General features: G+C 36.3%; 1 protein-coding gene and 2 long non-coding RNA genes across 23 annotated transcripts in view; 1 reads left to right on the top strand and 2 right to left on the bottom strand.

Moving 5' to 3' along the window:
- LOC117679005 (uncharacterized) overlaps window positions 1–19,959 on the bottom strand; it is a 35,344-nt gene extending 15,385 nt beyond the window's left edge. Inside the window, exon 1 of the long non-coding RNA XR_015732687.1 lies at window positions 19,662–19,959. This is a non-coding gene — a long non-coding RNA (uncharacterized LOC117679005). The remainder of the gene's footprint in view (window positions 1–19,661) is intronic.
- LOC148115553 (uncharacterized) lies at window positions 10,648–16,504 on the bottom strand. Its single transcript, XR_015732688.1, has 3 exons — window positions 16,460–16,504; window positions 12,226–12,293; window positions 10,648–10,763 (listed from the first exon to the last, which is right to left on the bottom strand). It is a non-coding gene; the product is annotated as an uncharacterized LOC148115553 (long non-coding RNA).
- FOXP1 (forkhead box P1) overlaps window positions 17,524–27,192 on the top strand; it is a 631,964-nt gene continuing 622,295 nt past the window's right edge. For 14 of the 21 annotated variants that reach the window (XM_034440573.3, XM_060684181.2, XM_034440574.3 and 11 more), the window contains exons 1-2: window positions 17,524–17,914; window positions 20,415–20,523. The gene's annotated coding sequence lies outside the window, so the exon portion shown is untranslated. Of the gene's footprint in view, window positions 17,915–18,359; window positions 19,234–20,414; window positions 20,524–27,192 lie in introns of those variants that run through there. The other 7 variants (XM_060684184.2, XM_087887935.1, XM_060684183.2 and 4 more) reach the window with 5 other exon arrangements.

The raw sequence follows: 27,192 nt of genomic DNA on the forward strand, positions 1-27,192 counted from the left end.
AGAAAGATGGTCATAGATATTGTCCTATCTGTTTATAACTATCAGCTGTCATTAGTTTTAAGGGACTAAGAAAAAAAAGAAACCAAATTAACTTTCATTTAATTTAACTGAAGAAAAGCATTCCTCGGAGACCAATTATAAATGTTATCTGCTGAATCAAACATTTTAGGGTTTCATATTGCTTCTTCAATATTGTAGTCTATTCCAAATTGCCTATAAATTTTTACAAATTTCAATCAAATTTTCTAACACCATACTCAGATGATGGTGCTTGAACATAACGTTTTCTTGTAATGTTACTCTTCCAATTCATCTTTCATAAGCCACTGGAATGCTGACAAAACAAAGTTGGACATTAGACTCTCAAAGTGTATTAAAAAAAAAATTCCCACATCACTAGACTGAGCTCTAGTCTAAATCCAGAGTACACTCAGGTCCTCATCTACATGAAAGCCCAAATACAATGATTTATAAGTAGGTATTATTAACTGATTTGTAGTTTTCTATCTTTGATTCATCTAAGTAGATTAGGTCAGCCTAAATTGGGTTATTTTGTTTTATCTTTGAAACAATACTTTGAAACAAACTGGAGAAATTCCAGACTATCAAGTGAACTAAGAGGAAAACAAAGATTTGATACCAGATTCCCTTGTTTTCTTCACTGTTTTCAACTTTTTTCCTGTCTGTGTAAATAAATATGTTGATAGGATCTTCTTCAGATTGGGGCCAAATTACCAAAACGTTCAGAACACAAAGGGAAAGGATTATTTGTATACCCCATTTATCTCTAAGGTTACAATGGGCCATAGAAACAGACCAATCTTAATGTTGCTTTTGTTGCTTTTCCTTAAACTGAATGCTGAAAGAATTACTATTAAATGTTGCTCTGAAACAATACCAAACACCATGATTTCACGCCAGCATTGTAGGCAATACAGGCTGCAAGAGTTTAGGATCAGGCTGACAAAATGCAACATGAAACTCAATTATTATTGCTATCCTGAAAGCATTGGATTGGCATTTTAACACAAATTGCACTGACAAACAAAAGCCAGAAACCCTCAGTTCATTGAATGTAAAAGGAGAACTGTTTCACCATACAAATAACTGATAAATGTGCCACATAGTAGGCATCATCAGCCATAACATTTGGAAGCTTATTTCAGTCGTTATCCTGGTATACTACAAAAAAGCCACTTGTCTTTTTATTCCTATTTTATTAAGTTAAAACCCAGCTAATTTAATTATGACCCCTACACTCTTATGTCAATTTTTGTACCATATAAGATTGGAAGTCAGAGAGCAACAAAATTATCAGAATGAGCAGATGTGTTGTTCCACAAAATCAAAGTGCATCTGAAGACTTCCAAGAACACATGACGGTCACTTCATGTTATAATATCAGTAAAGAGTATTGCATTTAGCACAAATGTAGACATTGCAAGGGCTAATATGCTTTCTAATATGTATTTTAACATTATATTATAGTAGAACTCAGTGAGAATATAGGGGGTGGAAGGTGAGGATTGAAATTACTGCTGGTAACTTGCTTTTTGTTCAGCCTAAGTGCTGTACATCTCAGCAGTCAGGAAAAGCTTCTCAGCAAGAAGATATTGTTATAGCAGAACCACAGAGAGTTGAACACAATTCTCAATTTGCAGGCAAATGGATGTATTGTGTTGGAGTTTAGCGGTAGGAGACTGCGGGAGTATGAATCACAATCCAGTGGTATTCTCTTACCTAGACTTGTAGCTAGGCATAGGGTCCTTCACCTGAGAGAAAGGAAGGCTCAGCATAATGTCTGCATTCAATTATGTTCTTAGTTGCAAACATAATGTTGTATTTTTCCAGAAGGAAGACAAGTTCTTTCTCAAATAAATTTATTTTTATTTTATTTATTTATGGTATTTGTATCCCACCTATATTATTTTTAGAAATAGCTCAAGGTGGTGAACAAATCCAATATAACTTTCTCCTCCTATTTTTCCCATAACCACCCTGTAGGGGAGGGGTGTTATATTTGTGGCCTGCAGGTTGGATGCGTCACACGCTGCCCATGCCCAGTTTAGTGAAGGGGAAATAAGTTGTGATACGTCACATTATGACACTGTGATGACGCAAGCTTGACATCCCTGCTGTAGGGTGTGTTGGGTTGAAAGATAGTGAGTGGCCCTAAATCACCCAGCTGGCTTTCATGGCTAAGGCAGTAGTTGAACTCATGGTCTCCTGCTTTCTAGCATAGCCCAACCACTAGACCAAACAATGACTATGTCATCTTTCATGTTCTGAGACTATGATAAGAAAGATACAACCTTTTTTAAAATCTTCCTTTTCTTGAATTGGCTTCCTTTGGGATAAATATGATAACTGAATAATCGGATGAAAAACGTAATAATGCTGGGAGAGCACAAAGAATACCCATGCAAAGAAGCATCAATGCACAGCTGGTGCTGCCACTACTACTACTACTATTTAATATATCTTCATTGAATATCCTACTAACAGTTTTTTTTTAAATGGTAGTCTCTGATCAAAGAATTTAAAGTGCAAGTAACATTTTCAGATCCACAGCAGGAGGAAGTAACAATCTCCAAAAAGCTAGTATTAGCAGCTTCTAGGGTTAAGGCTAGTGAGAAGACTATGGTCACTTCATTATGTTAACCTGTTCAAAACACATAATTTAATGCATCCTTCTGTACTTTATATCCTCCAGATATGTTGGTTATTAAGTATACTGGCTGTAGATAGTGAGGATTGTAAATCATAGTCTCTTGAGAGATCATGCTATGGCACTTTGTGTTAATGGGGAGTTATATCTTAGTGGCAGATGTCAGGTTTATATGTAAAAGGTCCCAGCTCATTCTCAAGCCTTTCTGAGTTAGAGCTGGGAAAACTCCATCCTGGAATTGCTGATCAGAGGTTAAGTGGACCAATGGTTTTACCCAATAAAATGTATTTTTGATGTTTTGTAATAGGTTTCGTTATTTTATTAAATGTATAGGCACCCAATCTATTGGGCAGGAGCAGTGAGTTCAGGAGGAATCCCAAGCTACACACTAAATATGGAAAGTAATGAGAGAACCCCAAACCCCCAGCTATCGTGACCTGTCAGGATTGAGTTTAAGCCTGCTTCTCCCGTCTAACCTCCAAACTCACTAGAACAAGGTTTCATTAACCTCATTTGGTTTCCTCAAGGTTGAAATGTACAACCGGATTTCATCTTCTCTAGCTGTACGTTTCAGCTTTAAAGATTTTCTCCCATCACAGATATTCTCACAGGATACATCTTTTTAAGTGGATGGATATAGCGTAGCTTTTCCCTTTTCAGCTGGAATATCAGTTTCAAAAATGGGATATAAACTATTGTTTGTTCTCCCCCCCCCCGCAAACAGGCTTTGTGAGATTTTAGTACAATTTAATACCATTTTTGTATGAGATACTATTCAATGTCAAACTGCTTGCTATAAAAGACTGAACATCACAACCTAAGCATTAGATAATATTCCTCTTCCTTTTCTCCAGGATTTTCAATCATCTTTCACAGCAAAGAATTCTTGGAAACTTTATTTATTATTGTTTCCAAACTTTCATCTGCTTGGTGTAGATAATATCTGTTGGCTTTTGGACCACTGAAAGTAGAATGGAGGCAAGGAAAGTATTTCCCCTCATTATATTAGGCTGAAATAATCTGATTCCATTAATAAAAAAGAATTGTTTATAATTATTTATTATTTAGCGTATGACATACAATGTTAGGGAAATCTACATATGCTAGACACCATACAGTCCTGATAGCCTACACTGCTAGTTCATTCTGTTTGGCTCTTGTGCGTCTATTCTTGGTGCACCGCAGGGGGTGAACTAGCTTTGCACCATTAGCTAGCAGCGCTCAGGGTGCTGGCTCTTCCAGCTTCTTCTGCTGGTCTCACCTTGCCTTACCTCATCTCACACCTCGCATCCAGCCAAATCCACTGCTGGCTTCTACGCTCTTTACATCTGAGTTAGGCTTTTCTCACCGAAGTGGTACCCATTTATCTATTCACAATATCTTTTGATGCTTTTGAACTGCTGGATGGGCAGGAGCTAGAGGTCGAACGATGGGGGCTCACTGCATCTCACGGAGGTGGGTTGGAGCCGCCAGAGTGCAGACTGTTTCTGGCCAGCAATTCCACCTTCAGTATCACCCCTCTAGTGAAGAAAAATATAGCTTAGAAGTGTTTTCTATTAAAAATTCAAGGAATTGTATCTGCTGAAATAAATTACATTAGGTATTCATATTTCAGAGTCACAATAGGGTTCCCTGCTAATACATGCTTAAATGTAAATGTATGGGGAATGTAGTATGTTGGACAATAAAAGTATAATACTAGCCCAATAGCAACCTACAGACCTGCATGACCTGTGTGAAAGACAGCACAGTTCACAAGATGAAGCAGTCAAATAAATATTAAAAAATATAAATATAAAAAAGTCATGATCATATCGGAAATAATTCTTTCTTATGATGAAGACATGAATTTAGTAATTTCTTCTTGATCATGTTCCTCAAAGACTCTTCTTGGAGACATATGGCTTATAATATTAAAAGAAGCCACCAGCAGCCTTCTCCTTTGCAAATTTGTGTCAGGTTCCAAACAAAAAGAAAAAGAACTCTGGGCCAGCTGGCACACCAATTTGCCTTTAAATGTACAAGTTCATGGTTATCACAATTGTGGTGGTAAATTGCACAGATTGTCACAGCAATGAAGATTTTTTTTCCTTCTGAGTTCCCCATCTTTCAGTCTTATTGGATAACCCAGTTCTACTCTACCATGACAAGAAGAGAAAGTTTCCTTATCAGCAAAATTGTGTAGATAGTCCTTGTGTAATGACTGCCTCATACAGTGACTATTCAGTTATGAAGGTGCTATAAATCCAACAAACTTTGCAACCAATTTTCAAATTTATGATTGTTGCAGTATCCCAATCGCATGATCACAACTTTGAGACAATTGCAATCACTAAATGAAGACACCTGTATTTATTTTCCTTGATTATGACCCTCCCTTTGTAATGAAAAACTTAAAATGCCTTTCCCTTTTGACTCTTGTAGGGTTTGCCCATGGAGTGGGGAAATTCACAATTTATTATCTCATTTTATCTAGTCTTTAGAAAAAAAGACTGAATAATTTTTTTAATAATATAGTAGTAGCAGTAGCATTTCTCCACTTTTTAGCTAACCAGATAGCTACATCATCACAACCAAAAATAAATAAATAAACATCTGATGTGGATTGCCTATTTTATATATTTCATATTAGGGTTTTTAAAATTGTACTTGGTGTAAAAAAATATAAGAAATATATTTGCACCATATAAATATTCAAATCAAATTCAGCTGTACTGATTGATAAAATCTAGACAAGAATTTTTAAAAGATGAACAATTATTTCTGTCCTCATGTTTTCCTGATCCTAAATTCTCCCCCCCCCTTTTTGTAATAAATAACTCAAGGCATGGAACATTGCTTCTTCTTCTATTTTCCCCCACCACAACAACCTGTTGTGGCCCGTTGGCTGCCAGCAGAGCTAGACGATGAAGAGGTTGAAGGAGAACCTGGGCCAGCTTCGGAGCCTTTGGAAGCCCCTGATAAGGAAACAACATCAGAGGCAGAAGCAGAGCTGGGGCCTTCCGTCCTCCCCAGGTAGAGAATCCGCTGTCTTCAGGGCCTGAGTTGAGTGAAGAGGAGCAATAGATGGTGCCCATCCCAGATGCGCATTTGCTTAGAGGAAAGGAGAGGAGAGCAAAGGAAAGCAATGAGCTGGCTCTCAGGGAAAAGCAGATTTAGACACTAGCCAGCCCCTCCCTGGCTGGGAAATAGTAGGGGTTTGGGAGTGGCCAGTTGTCACAGACAACTGTTCGTTTTCTAGTATACAGCAAACAATTCGGAGTCCTTGGCCAGAACCAGGTTTGTTGGGACTAATTACATTTGGTTTTTGTTTATCCATGTGAATAAAAGACTGTTCCTACCCTGTTTTGAAAAGGGGGTTGTTTTACTCGTGAGTAAGTGGCTTATCATTACTTGAGAAGGCTGGGTCAGAACACAACCCTGTGAAGTGGATTGAGCTGAGTGAGAATGACTGGCTCAAAGTTACCTAGCCAGAAGAAAGAAACTTCTTTAGGGGAGCAAAAAAGCTTCACGCTGAAAGCAGAAAAGATCTGAAATACCAGGAATAGTTATGAAGTATTAAACTAGTTTTCCCTTCATGCTTGAAATAATCTAAGACAATTGCTAGAAATAAAAATCTTACCTTTGCGAATTGCAGAACCAATTGTAAGACTATCTTTTCATTGTCTTTCAGTGGTCTGCTTGAAAAGAGTAACCACAAGTATAAGATCTCTGTTTAATCAGATGGCATGGAAATAAAGCATATATACATTTATATTTGCACTCTGCATGTTAAATAAAAGCTTAAACAGAATTAAAAAGGAATGTAAATACTAATGCAGTTCAAGACAAAGGGTTTACTTGAATCATGCTTTAATTTAAATCTTCATATAGGTAAGAGCTGCTCAACTGTTGTATCTGTCAGTGGATTATATTTCGATCAGTGATAACTTTTATATAGCAGCGTCATCCCAAAATAAAAATAACATTCTGTTTTTGGGATAACAGAATTAGCGTTCTGTTATCCCAATAGAGAGGCAGATTATCATAACAAATATACTCTGGTGCTCCAAGATAAATTGGTACATCTCTGCCATAATTAACGTTCTTTGTTTGGAATCCTAAATATTGAATACAAATAGACTGAAAGTTGGTATTGACAACATAGGGTAGTATCCACTTCTTCCCATGTTGGTGGGAAAATCAGAGGTTTTAATGTACAGGATGGGGAGAGGATTCCTTTTTTCCCAAATCCTAATAATCTCATCTGGAGAATAGGCATTTCCTAGAGCAGATGTTGGCATTGGGGAACACTAAGGAGCTGAAGCAGAATGGAGATCAAGAGATGTCCTCTTATGCAATGCCGAATTTCACAAATAACATTTATATGTGGTAATCTGGAAGTCACTATTAAAATTAGAACACTGCTACTAATTTGTTAGGCAGCCTTAGGTAAACCATCCGTTCTTTCTCCTGCAACTCCAACATTAACATGTGGTAATAGTAGTTTATTTGTGTGGCCAGGATGAAGATTTTCAACACTGCAAGTTGACTATATAAATTGCTTCTAGACTTTCATTAGACACTCTCAAAGTAATATAGCTCTGCTTTGTTTTGCTTTACATGAAAAACATAACTGATTTATTTTGCATAATTTGATTAAAAATCTATTAGATAAGTAGGCTAGGAGTTATTACCAATATCAATAATGGACTAAATGGGCAAATTGCTGCCTCTTTCTGTGAAAGAAACATGCATATTAGAAAGCCAACTTCAATACAAACCAGTAGTTTACAATGCTGCATTTTGAAAGACAGACAGACAGAAAGCCACCATAATACTGTTTCCCTGAAAATAAGACATCCCCTGATAATAAATCCAATCCGGCTTTTGAGTGCATGCCCTAAAATAAGCCCCCCCTGAAAATAAGCCCTCCCCGAAAATATTTAAATGCATGCACAGCCGGTCGTCACCATTTCCTCTGGCTTCCATGGGCCCCAAAATAATACCTCCCCGAAAATAAGGCCAAGCGCTTATTTCGGGATTCCAAAAAAATATAAGACAGGGTCTTATTTTCAGAGAAACATGGTACACTGCTGCTACTATTTTAAATTTGTTTGCATGGTCTAATCAGCAGCTGAAGCATTAATACACATCGATGGTGAGTATAAAAGTATTTCAGCAACAATTGAAATTCAGCAACAATCCCTTCAACTGTCCTGTTCCAAAATGATGCAATGGAATTAAGTCTGGAGCTTATTATCATATTCTTTCGAGAAAGTGAGGAGAGGGTGCTGGATTTTAAGCAACAAAGAAGTTGTGTTGGTCAAGGAATCAGGCCATTCTGTAATTGTGTAACTATTTGTCTTTAGCTCAGTCTTCTAAGGGATTTTGATTCTTAACTACAAAGACTATTGATCCAGGCCCACATTCCAAGATTCAGTAGATAATAAAGTAGTCTCCTTCTCCTCTATTTAATTCCATCCATCAATATATCTAAACTTACTCCAAAGGAATGGAATTATATGATAGTTGTTTATGAGCAGATGTTTACAGGAAATCTAAGAAGGGTGTGGGAGAATAAAATACGAAAGTATGTTTTTGCACTAAGCAAGAATTTGCTCTAGACATCAATCCTATATCAGTGATATTTAATTATTCTTATCAGTTACATTTCTCGTAACATTACCTTGGGTAAAAACTATTCATATGGGAAAGATGAGATGTGGTTTATTTTATAAGCTAAGAGACAAAAAAGTATTTTCCAGTTTAGTGTGTTGTAGACTTACATATGAATTGTTAGTTGACATTAAACACTATAGTATTCAGGAAAGAAAAGTACCACTAGAACTTTCTATGGAAAACTTATTGAAGAAACAGAACTGTTTTAGAGGAAGTGATGTAAAAAAAAAATCTGTCAGGGCTTTCAAGCAAAATGAAAATTCATATAACTCAAAAAATTACTTGTAAGTATGTGTATAATTTGTTTAGGATGATACAGAATTTTCAGACAATGGAATAACAATGGAATACATTTAATAGTGTTTGGATCAGGTATAGACTGATTTCAATGTCAGTTTCAGGCTCAGAAAACAATACAAATGTAATAAGTGAAAGAGTGGTTATTAAAAATAATAAAGGACCTGGCAAAACATGCTTTATTTGGCTGATGAAATCATATGAATAAATTCTTTATTATCTATATCCCCCTGCTCCTTGAGTAGAGTAGCCCACTGTGGTGTATGACATTCTGTTTCTGGATATTATGAAAGTTTCAAAATGGCCATTATGTTCAATGATTTTAAAATTCAGAATGTTAGTGCACAGACACATATCATTACACACAAAAGCGTCTCTTTGGATTACTGTAAAGATTTCCTTTGGGTGTTTGTAAAAGGGCTGTAGAGAGGCAATAAGAATGCATACTTCACCCCAGCCCAATCTCACACTGACAGGAAAGCTGTATAGTGAGAATGTAATAGTGTTCAATTGAGTGTGATTACAATCTGCTGCCTGGTAGATTCTCTGGTCACACACAGTTGCTAACTCAAATATGTACAAGAGCCCAGGCAGCCACTTGTACAAGGATTTTTTTAAAAGAACTATGGCACACGTTTAGGTATTGCTGCCTGGACTCTTCTCATTCTTTAGTGCCTCCTTCTATGTTTGATAATGCTATTTCATACTCTACTATATAGGATATTTCAAAATAATACTATGGGCAATTCTATGCTTAGATTTTGGTTGGCAGGCACACTAACCTATACACTTTTTTCATTCATGCTGTTTGCATCTCATTTATTTATGTTTTTAAATTTACTGGCTGCCCAACCCCAAACTGACAAGCAGGTTTCATGCAATTTAAACCAGATACAGTCTATGACCACAGAGTTATGTGATGATTTTCACATTCACCCCCCCAACCTTTTTCAATATCATCAAATTTTAATTTTCTGAGATTTAACACAGTAAGCAAAAAAAATAAAAACAAAAAAAAACAAAAAAAAACCAACCCCCCCCCCAAAAAAACATTTAATCAAAAGAAGAGAAAATAAACCCCCACTCACTTTGCATTATTTTACCAGCAAATTATGTAATGATTTAAAATTAAAAAATTGAAATCAGCTAACATTGAAACAAATTGATCAGTAAGCATTGGACATATATTGGTATTTTGGAAACGTACTCATCTACTGGTCTTTAAAAAAAAGAATGTATCAATAGACAATAAGTAAAACATTAAAAATATGTTAAATAGCAAAAGAGAAAGATAAAATTAGAGGGAAAAGGGACAGGGAGAAAGAAAAATTGGGAAGCACAGGAAAAAAAGCTATAGAAAAAAGTAACTTCCTACTTCCTTCAACACAGATACAAACATAAAATATGAGCCTTTGGAATCAATAGGTTTTTAAAGTCATTAAAAAATACCTTAGAGCGCATTTTTAAAACGGCTTTCCAAATATGACATTATGAATATGAAATTCATAATGTCATATTTCTATTATTTCTGATGTAGCTTTTGCCAAAATTTTTTGCCATTGGAATTATTTGGATGTTCTTCTGACATCCAAACAAGCCATTTTTTAATTTATGTGACATGATATAGGCAGAGAATAGATGTCTTACCTCATTATTTCCTTTCTTCAAAATCTATTTGAAACATGATCGCATTATCCATCTTTTAAAAACAGAAGAAAATACTTCATTATAATTATTTTTTCTCTTCCTTGAGCCAGACGCGCCTCCAAAGAGAATTAGAGGTACACAATGGACGCCACTAACAGGAAGATAGAAGCAAATGTATCTATGTATTGTTGTGTGACACTGGGAGAAAGAAAGAGGCAATGTAAAGGTATGGACTGTGTCAAAGAAGGAAGCACAAATAGAATGTTTATTTCTCATTTTTTTGCAGTTTTTTTCATCTCAAAAGAAAAGGGAAGGGCTTCTATAAATCTGGCAGTGATTGGTTTTTCCAATATTATTGGAGAAAATAAACAGAATAGCTTCATCTTTTTATTAAATGATATACGGTATAGATCCAGATAAGGTTTTCTGATATCTTGTTACAGACAAAATGCAAGAAGAGCAACTTCATATGAAGAGTGACATTAAAGAGCTGGGAGGAGAGAGAGAGAGTGGTGAGATTAAGATGCAAGCTATCAATATTTTTTTCCAAGAGAAACTTCCATTGAAGTCAATGTATTTTATTTATGGCATATAATAATTCTGTTATATGGTTTTGCATATATTAGAATTATCCAGCCTTGCAAATGAGAATAGCAGGGAAAGCACAGGCAAACTTTTAGCTTCACATGTTATTTACATCTGAAATACTCTAGAGCAGACTATTCTGGATAAGCCCATAATTTATTAATGCCTATCTAACATCTGTAGAAATCTGATGTAATTTAACTAAACTATCATGCTTCACATGCTGAATAATACCTGGTCTGAAATTCTTTACAATAGCAAGCAATTTCCCCCCCACTTTTCTTCACTAAGCCACAAAACTGCAAGTTAATCAACACATTTTCAGTATAAATTTAACATAATTTTAGTACAGTAACTGCATATACCCAGCAGGTTAAAATTCTAAAAAGGTATCCAGGTTCAAAATAGAAGATATTCTGCCCAGGTAATCAATGAATTAAGTAACTGGCTTGCAGTAAGTGACAGATCAATTAATTGTATTTTTAAATGAACCATTATTATATCCACACATTCAAGATTGCTTGCTTCAATTACAGAACAAAAATAAAATTACAATGTCAAAAAGAATATTTGACAAATTGCTAGAAGCGTTACATACCTTGCTCAGAAAAAAGCACTAGCTATGAACTAATTAAAATCCTTCCCTTCTTAAACTCTATTTTCAGTCCTACAAAGCTCTACATTCAGAAGCACATTGGCAAAATAAAAATAACTGCCTTTCTCTAATAAACAATAGCATTATTTTACTATGTGTATATATGATGGATAAACAACTTCAAAATTAATTTCATAGTTTTCCTCATGACAAAGGCTTGTTGATGGATTTTAAGGATCCTCACAAAACATCTAAAATCTGAAAGACTCCAGGAAACATGGCTCATAGGATACAGGGGGTGGGGCAGAGCAATGGATGGAAAAACATTCTGACTTTAAAACTGCAACACCTATAATTATAGAGGCGTCATCACCTCCATTTTTTTAAACTAACAAGCTGTAGTCATAACCTGTGTACACCCTTACCAAAATCTGCCAAGCATTCAATCACACCTGGGATTTAAGGTTTGAAAGGGGAAGGAGTTTCTTTCTGTTTGTCTTTGCACTTGTAAAACAACTACAGCAGTAAACAATTCAAGAGCAATTAACAATTGCATAGGAGTAAGGAATAAATCCCACTGCTGTTATTGTCAGAGGAATTAATCACATTTTATAGAGCTGGCAGACTGGCTTAAATCAGCACAGCAAAAACAAGACAGCCCATCTTTTTAATCATAAACACATGTTTATTCAAGTGCTTTGGCTTTTCACAGAATGCCTGCCTGTTCTTTTTTTTCCCCCAAAAAAGGTTGAGCAATCCTAACATCTCTTACCTATCGTAATTATTTTTAAACCTTTTGCTTTTATTCTTCATGACTTTTCTTCAAGTAGGAATAAAAGGCTGGGAAAAAGGCAAAGAGAAAATTAAAACAGGTTGACAAACATCTCCACCTCTATCCTAGGTCTCATGTATTTACAACTAATTCATTTTATTTCAGGTAGATGAGCTACAACATGAAGCTTATTGTTATATTGGTCTTCTTTTCTGACAGTTTAGACAATTTTGTCCATTCATATTATGGTACAGCTTTCTAAATATGATTACAGATTATTCTTTTTTAAAATAAAATTTTTCAAAAATTTTAACACAAAATAAAAAATTAAAAGATTTAGAATTAAAAAATCAAAAAAATGAAAAAAGCAAAGACAAAAATGCAGAAATGAAAGAAAAAAATATAAAGTGACTTCTGATTTTCTTTTACAGCAGTTGTAAGTACAAATATAAAATAGCAACAGCATTATTTTTTCTAAAATCTATTATTTTTATTTGAATCATCAAAACCACATGACATTATTTTATTTTGTTTCCTGCAGAAAAATCAGTAAGAGGTTTCGAATCACCCTTAAATTTAGACAATGTTCTATCTCTAATTAAAGTAGTCTATTTGGCCATTCCAGCAATTTCCATCATCTTCACTACCCATTTTTCCATTATGGATAAAGTTGAATCTTTCACCTTTGTGCCTAGTCTTGCTAGTCATCATATATAGAAACACAATTCCATATTTTTCCCAGCTGCTTAGCCATCAATCCCAAAGAAAAGTCTTTGGTTTTCATTGCATTTTCAAAATCTGTAGTATTATATGTAATTTGAGTGCAAATTTTTCTAGCTTTTCACACATCCATCGAGATTAGATTATTCTTTAAGTACATCTATTATTTTAGATGTACTTAAAGAATAATTTTAGATGTACTTACTTTTTATCTTTTGCCATACAAATATTTATCTTAATGATTTTCCTCTTCTTTATTTAAAATATAATGAATTACAGGAGGCGTAAGTACTTTGCTCTTATTCTTTAAAAAGTGTACCAGGAGTCTTTCTTAAGAATTCAAATCTGTAGTATTTACTTTTATCACCAAAAGGTGGCGTCATATTCCCATATCCTTTCTTCCACACAAAAATCCTTCCCGTTTTAATTTGCCAAAAGAAACTTCCATTTGATTACTGATCAAGAAATTAAAATGTGCTCTATATGAGTGCAACGTGACAGTGTTGAAAATGAACAATATGTTAAGCTGCAGTTAAGATCCCCATTAATATCTACCAAATGGACATGCAAACCTTCATCATTTTTGTTGAACAGATACTGGAATGTAACACCTCATATTGCAACATTAAAAAGACTTATTATTTTATGGTATTTCTTATTCCAAAATACAAATATTCTACTATCAAATTTGCACTACTAAACTGATTTATCAGTAAATGCATTTGAATTCATGTGGACTTATTTTTCAATGTATATATCTATAGTAATTTAAGAAAATATGAAGCAATAAATGAAATTTAAAAAAAAATAAATTAAAAATGAAACCGGGAGCCTGATAGAAACTTTTAGCATCCTTATATCCATTGATTTTCCTTATACAAGGCAAAAATACTATGACAATATTTTCCCCAAAAAACTTTTGCTTTCAACAATAAAACTGAACCTCATAACTGAAATGACTAAAGTAATATTTAAATTCTACAATATCCTTTCAGACTGAATATGAACTGTTTGTTTTAACTGTAATCCATTGGACATGTATATCAATTCCTTTTACAACACTCATCATAGTATTAAAACTAATCTGAGCATTTTGGAATGAAAATGCAAAGTATTTATTTTTCAGTTCATACAATAAATTCTTTAACCTATGAAATTTACAGCGGTGTAATAGTAAATCTATATTTGATTATATTAATCAAAGGAGAAAAATGATTTAAACAGCATAATCTGGTGCATAGAATCGCTGCATTTTAGTGTTAGAAAGACTCTCATGTGACACATATGCATCTTGCAACTAATAAAGCATTCTGATAGCTATTAATTAGATCTGGAAATGTCATCAAATTTTAGGAGGTAACCTTTGTTGTTGCAAGACAAATGTAAAATTGTAGTGTGCTTTACAACGCAAATCTAAATTCAATGTTTTATATATAGTGTATTAATCAATGTAAGAAATCAACATGCCTATTTATCTCATTTGACATCATACAAAAGAAACATGGAACTTAGTAGTAATATTAATAGAATGAAAAATGTCTATTACATTCAGGAAAGCCAGTATGTACTTGTTTCATTATTCCATCCTTTCAATAATTAGTTAGGCCAGTACACAATTGGATCAAAGGCCTAATTTAGAGACATACCGGTACATGGATCCACTAACATTTTTCCAGTTTAAGAATTAATGCTGAATATTTTATATGGAGGATGTTTGTATTTAATTCAATTCCATTTTAAATTGCTTTTATCAAATTTTAGTAATAATTTGTTTCTGGAACTCTGCACTTTGATATGTCCCAAGGGTTAATCAATAAATATTGAGATATGGAGGACGTTTGGGTCCTATATAGTTCCCAGTGCCTATAAGAGTTGCTTTTGGCAAGACAGACAGCATATAAATTAAATAAACAAGCAAGCAAGCAAACAAATATTTTCTAGAGAATGAGGTATTTTCCAAGATCAGTACAGGTGGTTTCTGTCATTACATGGAATCCAAAAATACATGACAATTTACAAAAAATTAAGATTGGAGTAGAATACAATTCAGACCACAATTTATTTTAACCCAAATACTAAATGTGTTTTATTTTTATCATTTCCCCAAAAGATAAACAGATACCTAGTTTAATTTGAAATATGCTTTAAGTTATTTTAAAATTGTATTTTTCCCAAGTAGACTATTATACTAATATTGCTAGTAATATATTTAGACAGGGATCATTTGCAAAGCCATGTATTTATAACTGGTTATGGTCTAATATGCACATTTACTAAGTTCAAAGTTATCTATCTTCTATTCTTTGTTCAACGTTCATTCAAAATTAAGCATTTGTGAAAATGCTTAAACGCTGTAAATTCCCAGTGGAAATTTTAAAACCAGGCAAAAATAAATAAAATAGGTTTAAAATGTAAGACAAGTAATTTTGGTAACTGGGATCCCTTTGATAGGCAAAGGGGCATATAATTAAGTCACATATGCAAAACCAAGGACCAGGCAAAAATAATTGTGTATGAAAGGTTTATATGTGCAAGGTTAAGGTGTAGGCCTTTTAAAAACTTGCATATAATGGAGCCAGTATTTCACTCTAATACTTACCTGTCATGGGTTAAAATGTGCATAAATATTTATAAAACTCCTTATAAGATAGGTGTAAGAATAGATTATTGAGGCTATGAAAGTGTTTTATTAGGGATCCATTCAGAGCCCATACTTATTAATAGTATAAAATGAGCGAATAAGTCTTTAGATTATGCATGTCAAGTATGGTGCATTGTTTAGTGGTTAAACCACAGGTCTGAGAAACGGAAGCAGCTTTGAATATTACTTGCAGCTTTACCACTGACTCATTGTGTGAACTTGACACAGGTAACATAACCTTTTCTGTTCCCTGATTTACTTATCTATAAATATAATGGACTATGATTCTGTATTACAGGACTAGCTTGGATACTTTCAGAAACGGCTTTGAAGAGCTGATTACTCATATATATTAGAAAAAATATTGAAATTGTGTTTTTTCAGCCTGTAAAAGATTGCCAATAGGCTAAGTTAGGAGAATAAAGGCCTCAGTGGTACAATTAATACAATGCAATGTATTACATTAGGAAATGCATTGAATTCAAGAGTGTTTGCAAAATGCCTATCTTGTCTTTTCCTCGAAGGCACTCTTTATCCAGCTCATCTAAGCAAGGGACAAATGTGGAGAAATGGTTACCCCTTCCGCCTTTTAGGGCTTCTTCTCATGAAGAGTTAAACTTTAGCAAATTTGTGAAGAGAATTTGATGTTTGAAGAAGGAAAAAAAGAAAAAAAGTTTCTTCCCTTTATCTCCTGCTGATGAAAACCAATCTTACCAGAAAGAAAACAAACTTTTTTCTGGAGTATTCTTGTACTCCAAACTTTTATTTCAGAATGGATACAGAAGCAGGTAACTTAGGCTAAAGCCACACTGGACATGCTAACCTGTGGTCAACTTTATAGGAAGAAAGCAGGGAAGGCATATCGATACCCACCCACCACTCTCAAAAACCAAAACCAGGAGGAAGTTTTGTTGTTCTGTTCTCCGGGAGCCTTTTTTTTTTTTTTTATAAAGCAAGCCCGTGGGTTGAATGCCGAAATTCCTTGCAATCGAAGAGACTTTCTTCACCTCTAGAACAAACACGCAACAAGGGCCAGCGGGCAGGCGAGCCTTTAAAAAGAGATGGTGGACGTGTCTTGTTTCTTTGCACACATGCGTTTGTCCTTCTAATGAACTTTCACCTCCCGAACTCTCCTCTTTTCATTGGGTAAAGTGCAAGGGGCAAGTGTGGGGGAGAAAGGGGAGAGAGAGAGAGAGCGCGCGCCGCCCGACACACACACACACAGAGAAAGCAGAGGGGAGAAGAGGAAATTGGCTCGCGCAGCATTTGCACTTTTGAATTCCTTCCCTTTCACTCTCCCCCCCCCCCGTCTGTTTTGTTTGTTTGCTTTTGGGGGTGGGGGTGGAGAAGAGGAGGACCTCGGATTCCTTTTTTTCTGGAGATCTAGAAAGGATCCAACAAAAGCGAGCCTAAGATTACCTAATTGAAATCGACTCAACCTCTTCCAATCTCAGCCCTACCCCCCCCCACTCGACCCCTTGTGTTTGCTCTTTCCCCCCTCCCCCCAAAAAACCTCCCCTCCCCGTCTAGTTTTCTTGGCTTTTCTACCCTCGCTCCCTTTCCTCCCCATCTCTTGCGACTCTCCTCCGGCAGCTCTCCTCCTCCCCGCCGGCTCCAACACCTCTTTGCCGCGCTCCGTCCCCTCTGCCTCCCCCTCCTCCCCTGATTCCCCCCCCCTTTTTTTTTGCAAACGCGATGTATCTCCCTCTCCCCCCCCCTTCTTCTTTTTGCACTGAGCCTTGTTTACCCAGCAGGTGGATGTGACGTCAGGGACTCATAACAGCAAAAAATAACAAAATCTCCCTCCGCGGGGTGTTATTTTTCCTCACCCTTCTTCCCCAAAAGCGTGTTTTTTCCGCGCAAAAAAAGCTCCACGCTCCCGCAGCGGCGACGCTCGAGGCGCTTGGAGCACCGCCGCGAGCAGCCCGGACGGCGGCGGCGGGGGATCCCAAGTGGGCGAAGAGGATCGCCTGCCTTACTTCCCTCCCTCCCTCTCTCCTCCTCCTCCTGCTCCCTCCCTCCTTCCCTGCTGCTGCTGCTGCTGCCGGATTGCCTTGCCTTGCCTGATTGCTGCTGCTGCTGCTGCTCTCCCCTTTTGGAAAGCTAGTTCCCGACTCGAGCGGAGGGCTCTATTGTTATTTATTGTGTGCCTGTGTTGCACGCTGTGCCTCCTGCATGGGGCTGGCTGGCAGGCTAGAAAGGGAGAGAGGGAGGGAGGGTGGGACGGAGTGAGTAAAGGGAGGGACAGACAGACAGACAGAGTCACTCACTCACCCGCCCGCAGTGGGGGGAGCCCCTTAACTGGCACCGCCAGGCCGTTTCCAGCGGGTGAGTTTGCCATTTCGCATTTTCTCATCCACTTTTAAGTCTCCTGTTTGTTTGTTTCTAACCCCCTTCACGTCTCCTCTACAACAACCCCCCCTTCCCCGGCTCGGACCCCCCCCTCCCACCCCTCTTACCTTTCCACACGTGCCTTGGCATCCCCCTCTTCTTCTCTCTTCCCCCCCCCCTTCTCCCCGCGCCCTAGCTTTTTCATAAAGCCCTTTAAAAGACGCAATGGGGAAAAAGCTGCGGCTCTTTCACCTCTCGGGCTCTTCCTCTTTCTTTATGTCCCATCTGTGCACCTCATTCATCTCTTTCCCTCCTTCCTATTCTTTCTTCCACGCGCTGGACGATGCACACATGACCCTAGCAAGTTGGAAGCCGCTTTTGCTCTCTGCTCCCCACCCCACCCCCGTCTCTGTGTGTGCGTGCGCGCGTGTGTAAAAAAAAAAAAAAAAAGACCCTCAAGCGGGGAAAAAGGGAGGGTGGGAGCGATCGGACCCGGGCAGGGTTTGCTGGCGGGTGCGGGTGCGCTTCCTTTGGTAACTTGGGGCACTTGATGGCGAGGAAGACGGGGAAGAACTTTTAGTCGACTTGCAACAAACTTTTGCCCCGTATGCTTTTTGCCTTCTCTTGCTTTCGTGCAGCGAACTTCAATGAAATAGGCCTTTGGGACTCACACCTCACCCGCTCACTTTTAACTTGAACTCGCCGGTTTTCGCTTGGCCGCCCGCCCGCGCGCGCGCGCGCGCACGCACTCAAACATACACACACACGCACACGGGTCACAGTTCCGTGCTTCTTCTCTTGGTCGAGCGTGCGCGGTTGCTGCCAGGCTTCCTTTCCTACCTCTCTCCATCCCGAGGGTTTGTATGAGTGTGCAAACCACAGAAAACAATTTGCCAGTTCGTGCACTCCAGAGCGCTCACTTAATCGCGCCTATTAGACTTGCATTTCACAACAATCAGACCGATTGAACTGCTAATGCCCCGCGCCAACCGTAGCATATTTCATGACAAAGACACCTTCGGACTAGAACTATAGAAGTTAGGAACACTCCGATTACTGACACAAGTGACCAAGCCGACAACAGTACTAACCTCTCTCGTTTCTAAAGACCCACACCGGCCAAAGCACTTCTGCGATGGGTAATCCACGCTCGCAATAGGACTGGAGGCGCGCGGAAATTAGTAACTTTTAACGCACAAGAGATACCTTTTAAATCCAACGGAAGGAAAGCAAGAACAGACGCCACAAATTTACACGTTCACGCGCACGCATGCACACGCTCCCGCTCGCACGGGCAATGTAAGGAATGCGTGCAGGTATGTCGAAGGGTCGTCGAAGATTTCTTCCCCCCCTCCACCCCACCCGCCACCCCCACTCCGCCCCGTGCCTTGTGCTCGGTGTCGGGCATAAGGAGAACTTCCCGCGCAACGAGTCGCGCGCCTTTTCTCTTCTTGTTCAAGGAGCGGTCGCCGCACATTGCAGGAAGACACGCTCGAGGGAGCCCCAGACGTGCTATTTATTTCCCAAGCGCTCGGCAACACCCGTCCACAACGGACGGACGCACGCATCCTTCACACAAGCAGCATCACTGACTTAGTCTCCCTCGTTTCTCTCTCTGTCTGTCTGTCTCTCTCACCCCCCCCCCACCCCTGTCAATCAAAGTCCCACACTACAGTACCATAATCTCGCCCTTGCTGTCCTTTTAGCTCCTTTGCCTGCGCTAAAGTCCCTCGGTCTCTTGTACCTGGTACTGGTTTACTGCCGCCGGACGTGCCGGGTGTTTCGCCGCCTCCGGTGGCTGTGGGGAGCCGAACGTCTTCTCAGCCGGGGGAGAGTTTAGGAAAAGTTAGCACGGGGCGCTGCAACTCCGGCTGCGCGAGCAGCCAGGTACCCGGGCCCTTTTTGCTTTTCCTAACTCCCTTCAGGGGCTACCTCGGTGCCCCTCCACCTGTTATTGGGTCTTGCGATGACGGCAGAGCTAGAGTGATTTTGAAGCGTAACAGTCCCTACCCCAGCACGATATTTCCTTTTTTTTTCTCCCCTTCCCTCCTGTGCTTGGAAATGAGAGCACGTCTTTCCGCCTCACCCTCCGGGCAGCGGCTGCTTCCCCCGCCTTGAGTGCCTCGGTTGTAGCCGTCTTTTGACCTGCAGTTTCCCCACATCCAAGCATCTTGCCATGATTTGCTTTTGGGGCATCCCTTCTGCAAAACAAAAACAAAAAACCCAGCAGATTTCCAGCTGAGTTTGGAGGAGCGTTGAAACACGAGAGTGAAAGGGAGACTCTGTGTCTGTCACAATTTTAAATACCATTACTAGAGCAGAGTTCTTGATTTCCTTTCTTGCAAGTGCTTTCCAAGACACCCCCCCCCCCTCAATCCCTTAGACACAAGCACATATTTTCCCCTCCCTCTTCCAGGTCTTAGCTTCCCCGTTTCTTAACCAAAATCTATTTTGTGGAGACTTACTGAAAGTACCCTTGGTTTCTTCTCGACTATAGAACACAAAGTTTTTGCCTGCCGGAGATCAAAGGAGCAACAAGAGCCCCCTGAGTTAGGAGTTGGGTGCTGACAGTGGCAATCACACCATTACAGAGCTTTTTTCTATAGGTAAGTATAAGAGAACCAGTGGAGGCTTTAAGCAAAACACCGGCTATAGGAGAACAATTGTGAATCATTCAGAAAGAACAAAAAAACCCCTCCAATTTGCCAGATGTGTGGGCTCAGATTTTTTTTTTGCTTCAAACCATGGAAATGAGAGAAAGAAAAAAGGGTTGCATACAGAATCCCAGAATCCAGTCCTTATTTTTAAACTTAAAATTAGAGTTCAGGAGTTTAGCAAACAATATAAATGCTGTCATAAAAGATGATGACAATTGTCTCCTTCCCCATTTCATCCCATCCTGCTTGATAACTATTAATTATTTCCAAGTCATTGTGTTCTGATACTGCTGCTAGCCTGATTCCTAAGTGTATTGATTTTGCAGTGTCTACATCTGACATGGTTTAATTTTTTACCCCATTTTTTAAAATAGAATGCAGCAAGACAAAAAGTGCAGGAATAACTATGGAAGACAGTGGGCCAGTTTATGTTGGTTTCAGTTGGGGTAGGAATGTTGAAGTTACATGCCCAATATGATCTCTGGAATGTCTGTTGATTCTGTTTAAAAAAGTGAAACATTCCCGCTTCTTTGGCAGATAAATTGAGTTTTTAGAAGCATATGGTTGCTTTCAAATGCCTTGTTGTTTGAGAATGAGAACCCTTAGAAGTTTCAGGTTTCATTTCTGATCAATGTTATGAATGCATAATGGGATAAAATTTACATATGGTGTGTAGGTTTGATACATGGAATGTTCATAGGTTGAATTATATTATTTAAAGATGCATACAATTTATTTCCTATTTACTAGGTAGTTTTAACATTTACTTTTTTAAAATCTAATTTTTATGAAGTCACAAAAGTCTCGTGGGAATTTTTGTACTATTATAGATAATTATAAGGAATACTGCTGATGCTATTTGTTTAATGTAATTGCTTCTACTTTTAATTGTACAACGCCAAAGAGGAAAGGAAACCTTTTAAATACTTTATGATATTTTTTTTAATGAAGAAGAAACAAGGATTTTCCAAGCTTAAAAAGGAAATAGCCATTGAGTTGTGTTAAACTCAAAGTGAGTCTGGGGGAAGAATTGCAATTAAGAGGATTGTAAAGAAATTTGGACTGTTTCAAATGATGTGTAATTCAATTTAATGTTTTTAGTACTATGCAGGATGAAAGAATGAGAGAACCTTGTCACTTTTGTTCAAAATGTGTCAGCTACAATTTCATTGCAAAAAGGTATTTCAGCTGTAACTTCTTACATTGGCAGCATTCTTTCCTTTCAGTCTTTTTAGTCATTGTATGAGAGAGGGATGGAGGGGGGAGTCACTTTTTTTTTTAAAGTAAACAGCTTCCAACAAGTGAACCTTGACAACCCAGATTAGGGAAGGCAGCAGAGATCAAACAAAGCTGCTGCCGGTGCTGTCGTTAAAAGCAGCTTCACTGAAAGATTCGGACTATTCGATCAGGCAGCAAGATTTCTGTGTTCAGTTATGCAGAAATGGACATTACAAACACTTGGTTATTAAATCTAAAGATAACTTGGAGGAAAGCTTATCTGTATTGTATTGGTTTTATATTTTTAACCTAATTTTTATTTGAAGGACTAGTTAATTTAAAGAAAGGCTACCCCTGATTGGACCGAATTACTTATTTATGCTCCACTGATGTGCAACTGTCTTTTTATCTCCAACACCTTGAAGTGCAAAGATGAATGCTTTTGCTCTCCAGAATATATAAAAATGGTCAGAAAATAAAAGTTTAGCTCTTTGGTTATAGACTCTCTGCATTGTCAGGGAAGACAGACATTTTGCTGCATTCTAATATAGACTGGAATAGTTTCATTTTGCAATAGTTTTGTATTTTGTAGTTTTAGAAAGTTGAAGAAATAATTTTTGAAATTCCAGAACATACTAGTTTCACTGATCACTATTTAGAATTCTTTAAAAATTAAAAGTTGCATTACAGTTTTCCCCAAATATTGCAAGTATTAATTATAGTATTTTATTGATTTTGAATGTTTAAAAATAGCTTTAGATACAATTGCCATGCAGTCTTACACTATTTACTGAGAAATAAAATACATTATGTTCTGAGAGCTTATTACTTAATTTATATTAAACTTGTGGTGCAAGCTCATTTATTCAGTGGGATTCCCTTTTGAGAAGACTTAATAGAATTACATTACAGCCTGTGTTTACTTTTTTTTGAAATATTTTAATATTTCTGTAGTTGGTTGTTTTAATGATGTTATTTTCATTTATTAAATTCAGAGTAGTTTTCTTGTATTGATCATTATTACAAAAGGCATTTCAAAAATTACAAAACTCAATTTTCAAGTATAGGTAAATTAGAAATACAAATGATAGAAGGCTATTAATGAATGAGTAATCAGCATTGCTTAAGTGGTTTTTTTCATTAGCATTTCTGATTAGAAAATAAACACATATTCCTCTTAAAAGTACATGCTTTCTAATCCTCCTAACTTATTACACTGTGAGGGTTTTTTAAAATTATCAGTGTATTTATTATCTGATAAAGTGCATGTACAGAAACATACATATGGCTCTTCTGTCATTTGTGATAATATGTAACATGCCTGTCTTTAAAAAGCTATAAATTTAATCTTCCTACTTTCAGCATTCCTACTAACCAGTATAAAAATAATTTATTTCTGCTCTGCTAAGAAAATTAAGCCCATTCCTTTCCAGGACCTTATTTGTAAAGTGCTTTTGTAATGTAAGTGCAGTACAGTTTATAGGTGAAAGACTTCCATTTAATTGGTTATATGTGATCTTTTACACATTGATAATAATGCAATAGTAAAACTCAACATTGTGTTTGTCTTATATTTGGAAAAGAGTTGAACTTTTCCAAATTGAACATAGGCACTGATGTTCTTGTGTTCTGCTAGTCTTTTTCTTTAACTGAAAGTTAATGGGTATAATTAATGGCAATTCCCATTGATTTCTTTGGAAGGTAAATTATACCTGCTGAATATTCTTTTATATGAATACATCAGCTATTAGATACAATTTAATTCATATGCAAACCCATGAAAACATAACTCAGCAAAGGATTTCAGCAACTGTGTTTTTTATATATAGGACTTCAATGAAAACTTTCTCCAGTGTCCAATGATGTATAGAATGCAATTGTGTTTTTCTTTCAAAATGTTGTAAACTTTACATAATGATAGTCTGACAGTATAATAGTATACATTTGTTTATGCTTCTATACTAAAATAAGCTTCTTAAACTCCAAAAGGGAGTGACAATAAGTGCTCCTGCTGTCTTCTGCTGTCACGATGATCTTAAATTATAATTTAATTAACTGCACTGAATTTTAAATTTTTTTGACATGGCTCAATAAGATTTCATATATACATTTGCATACAGGCTTATATAAGTTTACAAAGCAACAATATAGCAGGATACAACTTTACCTGTTTTTGAATGGAACACTATTTTATTGTTTTGTAGTTTACCTTGAAATCAAAGGAAACTGCAGCATGTCCCTTGCCTCTTTTTCTAAATGTCACTGTACTGTTGTAGCTTCTGGCTTTTTAAAGTAGTATTGTAAGAACATCAGATTTCTATGTGTGTGTATAAGTCAAAGAGAATGAGCAACTAAAAGTTCTACATAGAATCTATGGTAGTTAAGTTCAGAATTTATTATGTAAATAAGTAGTTTTTAGTTATCTGAACCTAATTATCTAAACATTCTGATATTCCTTGGGATGTTGGAAGGAGGTCCAGAGAAGGTCTGTATTGTATCAGAGAGTGTAACTTCTACTTTTTTATCCTTTCAATTTACCTCAGATCATTTTTAGTAAATTGAACAATTTCAGGTAAAAAGATGCTTAAAGACAACTCAAAGGAAAAAGACACAAGTTCACTCTTAACTTTTCCTTATAGCTGTAACACTATTTTATGTTATTGGGCCACTGTGGATTCAATTCCATTTCTGGATTCAATTTCATTTCAATTCCAATTCCATTCAATGATATTGAAGGTCTATAGCATTGTAATTTATAGTTGCTCTGTTACAAATATTAAGGAATATGTGCTCATTCTGAATATGTATCTGTTTTAGTATATCACTGTTTAAATCTGATTAGTATCCATATGTCAAGCTGTGGCGCATGACCACCAAGTTTTTTCTAACTGCTATCAATCATACACAGTTCTAGTTGGGTTCCATTTTTCCATATCTGGGACAAAACCTTGACACCAAGATCCTTTATTTAGATTCAGGTTGTGAAGTAGCCCAGGATATACTCAGCATCAGATTAGACTGACACTTAGTGGGTTTTGTTGCAGTTACATTGTTTTCTTCATCAATTTTTAGTTTCCGTTATCTTACAGAACATGCAGTAACATAATTAAAATATGTAGAAATTTGACTAGTCAAACGGTAGAATTCAGCATGTGTATTTTTAAAGTAGAAGGTACTCATATTTTTTTAAAAAAAATTAAGTATGCAATCAGTATTGAACATATTGAAGCCCTAATGCTTTGCCCATGATTATCAGTTTAGATAGGCTGCTTGCTAGGATTGGTAGTGAAGATAATAATTTGATGTGTATGGTTTATAATGTATAGAAAAAAAGTCAGTGAGGATTGATGTCTTCTTCAAGCTACATATTGCTATAAACTATAATTTCTTAAATGGAATAATAATAGAATTAATGATTCAGGGACAATAGCAAGAAGAATTCAATAGGTATGTGCAAAATAAAATATTGAGGATTTCAAATTAAGAAAACAAATAAAATTAAGCTTAATTCTTCTCAGTTTTATTTGATTAGTCACAAAAAAGATATTTAAAATAATGCTTCAGGATTTGAATATAGACTTCTACATCCTAGAAGGTAATTATGAAAGTTGTACTTCTAAGACATCTGGAGGATAACTAGGTTGGGAGAAGATACTCAGTAATTGGGTAATTATTATCCATGCGGTCCAAGAACAACATGGCAATTATATGAAATCCAGAAGTTGTGAATGCTTCAACACGAAGTTTTTAAGATGAGATTGGACAACCATTTGTCTGAAATGGTATAGGACTTCCTGCCTGAGCGGGGGATTGGACTAAAAGATCTGCAAGGTCCCTTCTAACTCTGTATTTTAAAATACAGATTTTGGCTATGCCTTTTTAATTTATAAATTAAAATTTAATTTATTTCATAGATAAATTATTATGCAATGTATATATGCAATGTTTATATGAAGAATATTTGTATATGAGTACACCAAATAACTTGCTTACTGATAAAATATTTACCTAATAAATTTCAAAAGTGAAAATAATTTTCAGGATTTAATAAGGTCTTTAGTAGCAGGAATATCTTCCCTAAAAAACACTTTAAAATCTCTATCATTGTAAGTAATTTTTTCCATTACCAGTCTTTCTATAATGTTTAAAAATATCTCAATTTAGTGCCTTGAAATTATAATTAAGTTGTAGTAATTTAAGATTATTGGAAAAGTGCAAAGGGCAGCAGACGCTCTTTAGAAGTCTCATTTCAATGTTTAATACTACTCAGTCATGAGGTTAAAAGAGTTTCCTGAGTGTAAGTACTTAAAGGAACTGAATCATAAACAATATTTATATTTTATATTCTGACAACTAATAATCTATTTAAATTGCATTAAAGTATGTATGTTAAATTTAATTAAAGACACAAAGAGGATTGAATCCTATAAATACCTTGACGGATCTTGTAAAATAGAATTCATATCAGGAAATATTTACATTTTGTCATTTATATTGAAATATGTACCTAAATGTTCTAACTATAGATTTTATTCAAAACAACAACTCAGCAGAATATTTTCAAACAAAATACTAGCAATGCAAAGGCCAATTTCAAATGTATATTTTACTTTTAAGAACTTATTCTGAAATATTGGTTGTCATTATTATGATTATATTAGGTTTTATTTTCTCAGTATAACAATGTTACATCATTTGTTTTATGAAATATTTTATGTTGGTGCCCTAATATTATGTTGCACTAGGTGACAAAAGTTAGATGTAGTTCTAGCGTTCGCTACACTGAAAGGCACAAACAGAAATTTTGATCACAGTCTCATCACAATCATAAAGCCTTATTTTTATATGAATAAGAGTTAAGTCCATCAGGATTTTTACCCAAGCACTTTCTGGAATAGAAGATTTAAAGATCATGCAGTGAACTCTCAGAGTAAATTAAAAATCCTTTAAGGTTGTACATGATGGTAGGAAGGACATACAAATGGCTAGCAATTAGAATATAGACTATTGCGAGATAGGCACATTTGTCTATTTAACTCAAATTGTTAGATAAACACGGTATTGTTATTAAGATGAAGCAATTTCAGATACAGGTCTTAACTCTATACTGTTCTACTAGTGTTTAGCTACCAAGGTACTGATATATGGTATCTGTTTATAGTTTTTGTTCATTTGTTTATTTACTTACCAAATTTATATGCCAGTCATCTTGTGATGTGGGATTTTGTTAAATGTGAACCAACTTTTATTAAAAAAGCCATTGAGAGTTGAGTGACCTGAAATTTAATAAACTAATGATAATGATAATAATACTGATAAAGTCTTGGCTTATAACACTGTATTTAACTGTGGTTGAAAAGAAGGAAGTATGAACAATTGATGTGACAATATTAGCAGATA

This window comes from Pantherophis guttatus, chromosome 2 (genome assembly GCF_059756535.1).
Source record: "Pantherophis guttatus breed Tessera chromosome 2, ASM5975653v1, whole genome shotgun sequence".
In the NCBI taxonomy this organism is placed as follows: domain Eukaryota; kingdom Metazoa; phylum Chordata; class Lepidosauria; order Squamata; family Colubridae; genus Pantherophis; species Pantherophis guttatus.